Source organism: Lissotriton vulgaris, chromosome 12, assembly GCF_964263255.1.
Source record: "Lissotriton vulgaris chromosome 12, aLisVul1.2, whole genome shotgun sequence".
Lineage (NCBI taxonomy): Eukaryota > Metazoa > Chordata > Amphibia > Caudata > Salamandridae > Lissotriton > Lissotriton vulgaris.
Window position 1 is genome coordinate 161906476 of NC_141700.1, and position 11226 is coordinate 161917701.

An 11226-nucleotide genomic window follows, 5' to 3' on the forward strand; every position below is an offset into this window, starting at 1 on the left:
GTGAACTACTGCCACACCTGAAACACTTGAGATTATCAGGATTTTTATCAGGTTTTTTAAACTCACCAGATTTAGGTTTATTTTGGAACTTCTGTTTATAATTAGATTTACCTTGAACTTTAGAAACAGTATGATCTGAAACAACGTTAGGATCTGGAGAAACTTTCTCATTAATTTTAATGGCTTTAGCGCTGCGACCAGAAAGTTCAGCCTTCCTAACAATAGCTAAAATATCTTTAAGATCAGAATCCCCATTAATCCAAAGTCTATCTTGGATTGATGAATCTGATGCGTGCATCACGACTTGATCCCTTATGAATTGTTCTTGAAGGTGATCAAACTTACAGTCATCAGCAATCTTTTTCAATTCAGAAATATAAACATCTATAGTTTCTCCAGGTTGTTGTTTTCTGCGAAAAAATTTATATCTGGTAATACCAATGCATACCTTTGGAGAAAAATGGTTATCAAAATCAATTAGAATATCATTAAAAACATTAGATTCTCCACCACCAGTACATTTTGACATTTCCTCATATACTTTTAAACCTCCAGCACCAAGAGAATGTAAAAACAATTTTTTTTTTCTTTCAGGTTTCATCTTTGCTTGTTCATCGATGGTATCAATAAAGTTTAGGAAATATGCCTTCCATTGAAGCCACTTCATACAGGGTTCTGATCCGGATGGCCAAAAGGCTTGAGGCGATTGAATTGTAAAGTTTTGAGTAGCCATGAGAAGGTCAAATATGAAAGAAAAAAAAATGAAAAGAAAATAGTCTTACTTGTTAATAAATATAACGTTGTAATGTAAATAATGCTGAAAACGCTGATGGAAACTGCCTTGAACTGCTTTAAAATGAAGGAGCGCTGCAGAATAACGTTTGACGAAGAACAGATGAAGCGCTGACAAGTTTTTAACGAAGAACAGATGAAGCGCTGACACGTTGCTATGGAAACGCTGGAAACATAAATAAACCAAAATAAAATGGCCGCCGGCGTCTTTCGTCAACGCGTAACGTGCGTCAAACGTAGGGAGATGACGAGCCTCAGAATTGAAGAATGGAGGCGCTCGAGAATGAAGGTTGCTGCGAGCTGGAGAACTGAAGAATGGAGGTGCTCGAGAATGCCAGCGCTCAAGATAGGAAATGCTCGAGGCTGAAACGCTCACTGCCTTGATGAGGTATTTATTTAAAAAATGCACCCATAACCATAAACTCTTCGGAGAGGAATTCGACCCTGCGCTAATTAGATAAGGTTGGAGTGAATTCAGGAATAATAGCGCACTAGGAAACGGGGTCAAAACAACGAAGAAAGTTACTCACATGGCATGGGTGGAGCAGAGGCAGTTAGATGAGGCAGCAAAGAATCAGTCACATAACAGCAGTAAAGGCAGGATTCCAGAAGAAGAAAGTTTCCAAAATGCCAAAGTGTAGTCCAAGGTGATGAAAATTTAGTAATAATAAAAATTAATCAATAAAAAAAAAAATTTTCCTTGTAAATATGAAAAATAGTAAAGATTGAATAAATCAAAATCATCAGGGTTCATGGGTTCCTAGTGCTTCCAGGACCTCGTCGCCAAAATTGTAGTGTAGAGTCCACTCAATTAATGGTAGAAAAGCAGGTTTATTGGAAGAGAAGCACAGGAGCAAGGTAGGGTATAACCTACACAGGACTTCTTCCCAGCAACTGTAACACACAGAAGCCAGGAAGAGAATCCTGTGACATAAAGGAACATTAAGGCAAAACAATTCCAAGAATAATTAAAGGGGCAACACGACACACGTTGTGGTGCGCCAAAAAGCAGAGGCCGAGGCAGGGGGAAGTCTACACCCCCTCCAAGAGGTGATGTGTGGTGTAGTGGTACCCCGTGAAGCGTCTTGGGATCCCAGCCGCTGACAGTTGCCTAGTTGATGGCTGGAATGCAATAGCGCTGGGGTACTCCGTGGGCTGGTATTTTTCTTCCTACCTGTGAGTCCGCATGCCTGCAGAGTTGTTGGACCTAATCAGGCGGAGTAAGGGACCCCCTAGAGGGCCACAGCTGTGCAACCCCGAAGCCGAACCCTCCACCTAAGGGGTTTGAGGCATCATGTCCCCACCAAGTCCACCGCAGCAGCCGGGTGAAGCCCCCTCCAGCCCAGGCGGTCTCCCCTGAGCCGCACGTCCTCATCTCAGTTGGGACAGCAGGGGGTCCAGTTTCAGAGAGTCCCTCAAGGTTCGACGTGTTCCCCCTGTGTCGCATGCGTGACACCCCCGGGGGGGGGGTCTAGGGTTAACGTGAGCTTGCAGGGTGTGGTAAGGCAGCAGGGTTGTCCCAGGTCTCTCGCTATTGCCCCTGCGTGCGCTTGCCAGTTTACTTTGGGGGATCGGTTAGCAGGTCACCTCAAAGCGGGGCTCGGGCCCAGGGTCCAGGCCTCATATGAAAGCGGGAAGGAGGCCTTCCAGGTGCAGCCTAGGCCAGCATCTCAGGGATCCAGACCCAGGACCGTGATGACACCTAGCCGGGAGTGCCCTGGGCATCTGGCCTGAAAGCAAGTGGCGGCTGAAAGAGATGGTGGGACCTCTCCCTAGGCCCCAGCTGCGTGACCCAGGCAGCCGACTTGTCCCGCCACTAACCCTCACAAAACAGAACCCTGAAGTTATGGCCGAAGCCACACCAAGGGAGGATACTCAGAGGCCGGCTTTAGCACCTCCTCCCCGCCGGGCTGAACAGCGATGTCTCCTGTGCCGCGGGTCCATATGAAGTGCTACCACTGGGTCACGGGCTGTCACAGGAGGCAGCACCCAATGGACCATGCCAGAACCCGGGCTGCTCCTCGTTCGCACAGCACAGCGATCGAGAGTAGGGAGAGGCCCAGTCCACGGTCCTCCCTCCCTGCCCGAGACGGCAGCTGATCCTCCGACCCTCGTCCTGCTCATCAGCCAGGGGCTATCCTCATGGGGTGGGTTCCTGCCTCAACCCCAGAAGCTCAGACCGGGGGGGGGGAGGTCTCACCTCAGGCCGCATGGAAGGACATCTCTCTCCAGGCCGCCCAGAGTCAGGATCGTCCCGGGACCACGCCGCTCTGCCTCACCGTTCCTCCAGGTGGGTCACTCAGTGTCCGAGCAGGGATCCACAGCACAGAGGGGGCCTCTGGTCTCGGCAGTGGTGTTTCCGCCATCAGTCACACGGTGCCCGGTACAGGCTACAGCCTCGAGACCCGGCCGGTGGGTGCCACCATCTTGAGGCCTTTGTGTCTCTGGGACCAGGGCACCGGGCCGGGTATCTGGTCCGGTGGTGCGTCTTTTCTCACCACCGGTGTACAGCACGGATTATGGCAAGTGCCGATGTTGAGTTAGGGGGATGGATGGCAGCCATGGTGGCGGAATACGAAGCGGATGATGGAGGGGTCCGGAGCACTCTTAGGGCTCCATTAGGATAGCAGGCGGAAAATCACAGAGACCGCCATGGAGGCGGAAAACAACCGTCCGACGGGACCGCTGATGAAACGGCGGTCAAATTAGGATCAACTGCCAAAAAAGACTGACCACGGCGGTAGCGGGCTAACAAAAACCACCCGACGCGGGCGGTGACGTCCTAAAACCGACCGCTGCGGTCGGAAACGCAGTGGAAAAGCTACACCCCGCCGCAAGCAAAACGGAGACACCGCAGAGGAAATTAGGATTTCCCCATTGGTCCCGCGGTGTATACCGCTGTTTCCGACCACCGCGGTCGCACACTGCAGTGAATGGGAGAGCCAGCGGAAGAGCTGCAGCATAGCCACCGCAGCGGACGGTACATGAAAAACATGGGGGACGAAGCCAAAACACCGCAACGATGCCTAACTGAGCACAAATCAAAGTAGCCATGCCCCACAAATACACAAAATACATACCAATGATAAAACAAGTGCAAAAAAATAAAATACAATTCCCAGGACAACACCCACAATACACCTCACAGCAAAAGCCCATTTAGACACACCCACACAGCTGAGTATAAAAACAGCCCCTTTACTGACCACAATCCTTTGCAACAATCCAGAAGAGAAGGGCAAACACCAAATCTGACAGGAGAGGCAAAACAACACAACACACACACCACCAACACCACCACCATCACTACCACCATCACTCCAGCACCAACAATCCCCCAGCACACAACACACCTCACACCTCAACACCACACCCACCACACACACCCCTGCACCCACAAACACTGCAAACACCAATCACCATGGCAGCACAGAAAATACCAAAATTCACAGAGGGTGAGTTGACAGTCATGGTCAATGAGATAGTGAGAGTGGAACCACCACTGTTTGGTAGCCTGGTCCAACAGACACCATTAGCCACAAGGACACAAATGTGGGAAAGGATAGTCCAAAGGGTCAATGCAGTAGGGACCACACCGCGATCCAAGAAGGAGATCATGAAGCGGTGGCATGATCTGAAGAGGGTTGTCAAAGAGAGGAGGAGCAAAAACTGGGAGCTGGCTAACTGGACTGGCAATGGGCCTCCCATCCCACAGAAAACATTCACACCATGGGAGGAGAAGGTGCTTGCCATACTGCATCCTGAAAGTCTCACAGGAGTAGCCGGGGGAACGGAGGCTGGTAAGTACAAACAAATGGCAACCAACACACTGATAAGTACTTCCTTGCACAACCCAAACACCGTTGTACTGTTCATCCTCACCTAACAGGTAGGCAGCCATCTTGTATTGGAGGACTGTTTGGAGGTGGGAGGCCTGTATCACGACTCCCACCCTGCCCCCTGTCCCACACCTGAGCAGCATGGAGGTCTACCCCACCCAGGAGCATGTGTCAGCCATTGCACTGTTCACCCTCACCTAACAGGTAGGCAGCCATCTTCACTGGGAAGACTGTTTGGGGGTGGGAGGCATGTATCACGACTCCCACCATGCCCCCTGTCCCACAACTGAGCAGCATGGATGCCTCCCCCACCCAGAAGCATGTGTCAGCCATTGCACTGTTCACCCTCACCTAACAGGTAGGCAGCCATATTGTATTGGAGGATTGTTTGGGGGTGTCTCCCTTTGCCTGTGTAGCTTCTCATGTCCTGACTCTGCACTTCTCCCTGACAACTGGCCTTGTCGTTCACTGCTGCTCTCCCCTTGCCTGTGCAGCTTCTCATGTCCTGACTCTGCACTTCTCCCTGGCCACTGGCCTTGTCGTTCACTGCTGTTCTCCCCTTGCCTGTGCAGCTTCTCATGTCCTAACTCTGCACTTTGCCATGCCCACTGGCCCTGTTGCTCTGCTATGTTGTACTCTCAACTGTGCCATGGACACTGGCCCTGTTGCTCTGCTATGTTGGAGTCTACCCTGTGCCATGGACACTGGCCCTGTTTCTCTGCCATGTTAGAGTCTCCCCTGTGCTATGGACACTGGCCCTGTTGCTCTGCTGTGGTGTACTCTCAACTGTGCCATGGTTACTGGCCCTGTTGATCTGCTGTGCTGTACTCTCAACTGTGCCATGGACACTGGCCCTGTTGATCTGCTGTGTTGGACTCTCCACTGTGCTGTTCCTGGGGGGTCAAGAAGGTCACTAAGGTGCAGGGGGCAGTGCTCATTGGAGAACTACCCCAGGGTATCCATTGTGTTGGATATAATGGCCTCACACACCCTTGCGGGTGTCATGCTTCATCGTAGGCAATGCTCCTCGTTGGGTAGGCAGTGCAATACCCAACGGGCAACACCTCAAAGAGGGGCTCTTTGGCGGAGATCTTTTTATCCAACCGCCTATGGGTGAAGTGCGGGTGTGGGGCCAGAACAAAGTAGACGGTGTAAGTGAGGGTAAAATGAAGCACGAGGTACCGGAAAACAAATTTATTCTGGTGGTCCTTTGCCTCAATTAAAAATAAAGATAAGTCTGCACTCGCTGGAACTTAAGTTTCCACGTACGAGACAGTACTAAGGTGTAAGAAGTATGGTCAACATGTTTCTCGCTTAAAGTTCATTGACATGCGATTCTTCAGGACCTAAAATGGAGCAGAACTACTGTCTACAAAACATGACCTACATAAGTATCAGTTTACAAAAAGCACACAAATTGTACTACCTATTTAACACCTGCTCTTGTCTAATAGTCAGAGTTAATAGGTGTCAACAGTGCCCAGCGTGTCAGACATCAGGGGAGAAGCCATTGTAGCTTAGGTTCATCAGCCTGTGTCAGTTCGGTTAGTGCCTACCCCTCACCGCCGGGCCCAGAGTCTCCCCTGTGCCATGGACACTGGCCCTGTTGCTCTGCTGTGTTGTACTCTCAACTGTGCCATGGTTACTGGCCCTGTTGATCTGCTGTGTTGTACTCTCCACTGTGCCATGGACACTGGCCCTGTTGCTCTGCTTTGTTGGACTCTCAACTGTGCCATGGACACTGGCCCAGTTGCTCTGCTGTGTTGGAGTCTCCACTGTTCCATGCCCACTGGCCCTGTTGCTCTGCTGTGTTGGAGTCTCCCCTGTGCCATGCCTACTGGCCCTGTTGCTCTGCTGCGTTGGACTCTCCACTGTGCCATGGACACTGGCCCTGTTGCTCTGCTGTGTTGGAGTCTCCCCTGTGCCATGGAGACTGGCCTTCTTGTTTGTAGTTTGCTTGTGCATGATATCTTGCATTTGATCAGCATTTTGTACATTGCTCTTGTGTACAGTTGTTCTATGCAATATGAGAATAAAGACAGTTACCCCTGTTGTGTGTTTTGTCAGTGTCCCTGCTGATTACAGCTCTTTTTATGTGTGCATTTGGTTGCCTGTGCCCCATGCTCTATGTGTCACTTCAACATTGCCAAGCTCTTTGGCCCCATAACATTTTTAAACAGGGGTGACAGGGTCCTCAGTCTATTCAGACACTGATACTTGTGTTTTCTGTAATGGCTCTTTTACCTGGCATGCAGTTCTATTTGTAGTGGTTTCCTATTGTTGGCTACGTTGTTGTCATGTCAGGTTGGGGCACACTGCCAGCACAGGGTGTGATGCTGTGCACAGGTTTGCATGCAGGCTGGGCACTGTCATGATGTATGTGTGTTATTCCTGTATATGTGCCCAGCTGTGTATTTGTATGGTCAACCTGTGTTGGCCCTTAGTCCTGGTCCCCTGGCCTACATGAGATGTGTGCTATTGGGTGGTGAGGAGGTGTGCAGTGTGAAGGGTGTGACTTTGTGGGTGTGGATGTGGATGTGTGTGTGCCCCTGGATTGTGATAGCCACACATGTGTCAGCCATGAGTTGTGTGCCTGTTGTTTGGATTGTCCTGCCCTCTGTAAATGATTGTATGCACTTGTGTGAGTTGTCTGTTGTGCACTGTGCAGTGTGTTGGTGTGTCCATGCAGTTCTGTGTGACTCCTCCTTGTTGTTTTGGTCACTTATGAGTGTGCAAAGTGTGTGACTTGCACATCAGTGTTGTGTTTGTTTGATCATCAATGTGTGTTGTGTGTGTTTGTGGGGACGCTGTTGCCCTGCTGCTCCTCACTGGCATTGTGTGTGACTTTCTCCTGCACTGCAGGCACATGGTGCCTTTTCTCCTCCTGTATGGCATGGTGTGTGGTGTGATGCCATCCCCTATGTGTGACACTTGTGCCTAGTTATTGTAGGTCTGCATTCCCTCTATTTGTGTATGGTACACACCTCACATGTCTACTACTGACATACAAGTCAATTGATTTTGATGTCAGCTGTCCCCTTTGTTTACATGTGTATGTGCCTCCCCATCCCTTCATTTGTGAGACTGTGCCTTGTGGTGCAGTTTGTGGGCCAAGAGTGCTGTTCCACTCTGGACATGGCCACATTGGTTTATGTGTGATGTTCTTGTGCTATTCATCAGTTTGGATTGCCCTTGTGCACTTGAGCTGTGTGTGCTGCCCAGTGCTCTGGTGTAGCTGGTTGTGTTCTTGTATCCCAGAGTGGTGCATCCTGTTGTTGTGTTGCATGTCTGTGTGTTGGCTGTGGTGTAGCTTCACTTCCTGGGTGTGCTGTTGCTTTTGTGCTGTGCTAATTTGTGGTGTGTGTGTTGAGGTTGTGTCAGTCATGTCTGTGTGTAGCTGTTGTGCTTGCTGTGCACACACTGCTTTTTGTACATACAGTGCTGTGGGTATGTGGGCTTCACATTGCCTGATGTGCATCCCCTCATGTCCTGTGGTGTTTGTTGATTTGTGCTTTCATGTGCATGTGTGGTGTGTTTGATGTGGCAGTGTAGTTCTGTGCAGATGCAATTTTGGGTGATTTGTGTTATGTTGTGTGTGTGTTTAGTTCGTGAGTGATGATGTTTTGCACTCATGTTGTGTTTGTACTCACATTGCCTTTCCAGAGTTTGGCTGGCAGGGTATGTCTGCTTCTGTTGTGTGTGTGTGTGGGGGGGGGGGGGGTGGGGGGGGGGGTTCCTGTGGTGTTTGTGTGTAGTTGTGGTCAGGCATCTGTTCAGGCTACCCTGTGTGTGTTTTCTGTTTGTGGATACACCCAGGGTGTGTGTATTTGCTGGGAAGTATTGTCAGCCTTGAGCGTGTGTGGCTTTGGTGTTGTGTGTTCCTTGTCAGCCACTCATGCAGTGGCTGTATCCCTGGTTGTCTGTTGTGTGGTGCCGGGTGTGTATTGTGCTTGCTTGTTGCTGTGCTTGTTGGTGTGCATGGGGGTGCACAGGATGGGCACCTGGCCTGTGACTTGCTGGTGTGTGTTGATGTGTGGTTGGGGGTGGTGTGTCCCTGTGCTCTCTGTGCCCTGCCCATGTCTTGTAGTGGCCCTGCCTTCTGCATTGTGCGCATGTGTTGACCGCTGCGGTGACGTGACCGGGAGCGGGACGTTGCTGCTAGTTCGCGGTCGATGTGTGTCCCGGATGCAGAGGGGGGACTTGTTGGCAGGTTGGTGATGTTGGGGTGCCCTTGTGGATGTGTTGTGAACCCCAGTAGGGTGTCTGTGGTGGACTTGGACCCTGTGTCAGCCTGTGTGTTGTGAGTTGTATTTGTGTATTTGAGTACCTGCGGCGTCGTCCGCGGCAACCCAGTTGATGGTAGTGCAGTAGCAGGAACATGACCAGATGCATATGTAGGACTGGGTCCATGGCGTTCATGACTGGGTGGTGACGACAAGCTCTGTGCTATGGCACTCCGCTATCGAGTTTCCGCCATCTCTGGTTGGGCAGTGTCTCTGCTGCGGTGCGCGATCAGTCTCCATTGGCTACCACCGCCGTGGTGGCGGGCGCACTTTGATGGCGGTGCGGGTCGCTCCGCGGGGGACGGGAAATTACCTATGTTTTGCTATACTAATATGGCGGCCGTGAGTTCCGCTGCTCGTGGGTGGAAAAAGGTGTTTTTCCGCCCCGCCAGCACCGTGGTGGTGCCACCGCCCGACATCCTAATGGACCCCCTACAGTGCGACTGCTATCTTGACGCTTCAAGCCACGCCCCTAATGAGAGTTCTAAAAGAGTATTTCTCATAAAGAGTTTACTCAAATTCTTTTTATTCAGATTAGTCTATATATTCAAATAAGTTTACAGAAATCTCATAAAATTGTTGTTAGAACAAATCATCAAACAGTGCTTCAAGCATGTTACGTAAAGGAAAAGTTCCCTATTCGAAAGAACAGGACCAGATTTAGAGTTAGTAAAGCTTATGAATAGGATACGAGTGAGATCAAGAGAGCATAAAGCTCAAAATCCAGTTAAAGCAGTCGAACTTCCCAAGAAGGGTATTTCATGAAACTCAGCTAAGTCTCAATAATTCAAGGAAAAGCATACAGTTTCAGTAGCAATCTGTCAAAATCGAGCTTCAATAATAAGGCAAAGCAGTAGCAGCGGTAGCTACAACCGTCAAATAGGGACAAGGGAAAGGTCTCTGGGAATAGCTGTGTGGAAAAGCGAGCAGGATAAAGTCTTTAAACTCTAACGAGGAACACACGCTGATGTAAAAGGCAAAAAATAATATTGCAAAATGTGTAGCAGGTCTCTCCATCTCTGATCCAACCGGGCATCAGCATTCGTCTGAGAGTAACTTCAGTCTTCCTTTGCCAGGAAACAACATAAAGCTTGCAAAGTTTTTTTACTAAGTTTGTTACAAATATCTTACGTATGTAGCGTTCCCATAGGCATCAAACGGTAAACAGACATAATATCGATTCCAAAATATCGATTGGACAAAATATCGAGTAAAAAATATACACTGGACAAAATATAGACTAGACAAAATATAGACAACAAAAATATCGAGTAATATCGACTAGAATAGCCAAAATATTGAATCAAAAATATAGACAAGACATAATATAGACTAGATAAAATATAGACAACAAAAATATCGAAAATAAGGTAAGTTATTAATATTTAATAATATTTGTGTAATATAACTCTGTAGCGGGTTTTGGGTTTATAGGGGAATAGGGTGGGAAGTAATTTAATTATAAATAATTAATTATGTAAATTTAATCTAATTGTTAATTAAATAATAATTGGTAATTAATTAAAATATAATTGTTAATTAATTAAAAATGAATAATTGATAATTAATTAATTTTTAGTAATTTATTTTCTGTAGCGGGTTGTGTGTTTACAGGGGAATAGGGTGGGAAGTAATTTAATTATAATTATTAATTTTGTAAATTTAATCTAATTGTTAATTACATAATAATTGGCAATTAATTAAAATATAATTGGTAATTAATTAAAAATAAATAATTGATAAATAATTATTATTATTATTATTATTATTTTTTTTAATCTGTTTATTAGCATAGTTTCAAGAGCAGTAGCAGCATATTTTCTGAAGCGGGTTGTGTGTTTATAGGGGAATAGGGTGAGAAGTAATTTAATTTTAATTAAATAATTATGTACATTAATTATATTTTTAAATGAATTATTAATTGGTAAATAATTAATATATAATTGGTAATTAATTTAAAATAATTAATTGGGAATAGTAATTTTCACCCCTACGCTATCCAACGCTGTCCCTACTGTAGCACCCACTGGAGTGGGAATAGTAATTTTTACCCCTACGCTATCCAACGCTTTCCCTACTGTTGCACCCACTGGAGTGGGAATAGTAATTTTTACCTCTACGCTATCCAACGCTTTCCCTACTGTAGCACCCACTGGAGTGGGAATAGTAATTTTTACCCCTACGCTATCCAACGCTTTCCCTACTGTTGCACCCACTGGAGTGGGAATAGTAATTTGTACCCCTACGCTATCCAACGCTTTCCCTACTGTTGCACCCACTGGAGTGGGAATAGTAATTTTTACCCCTACGCT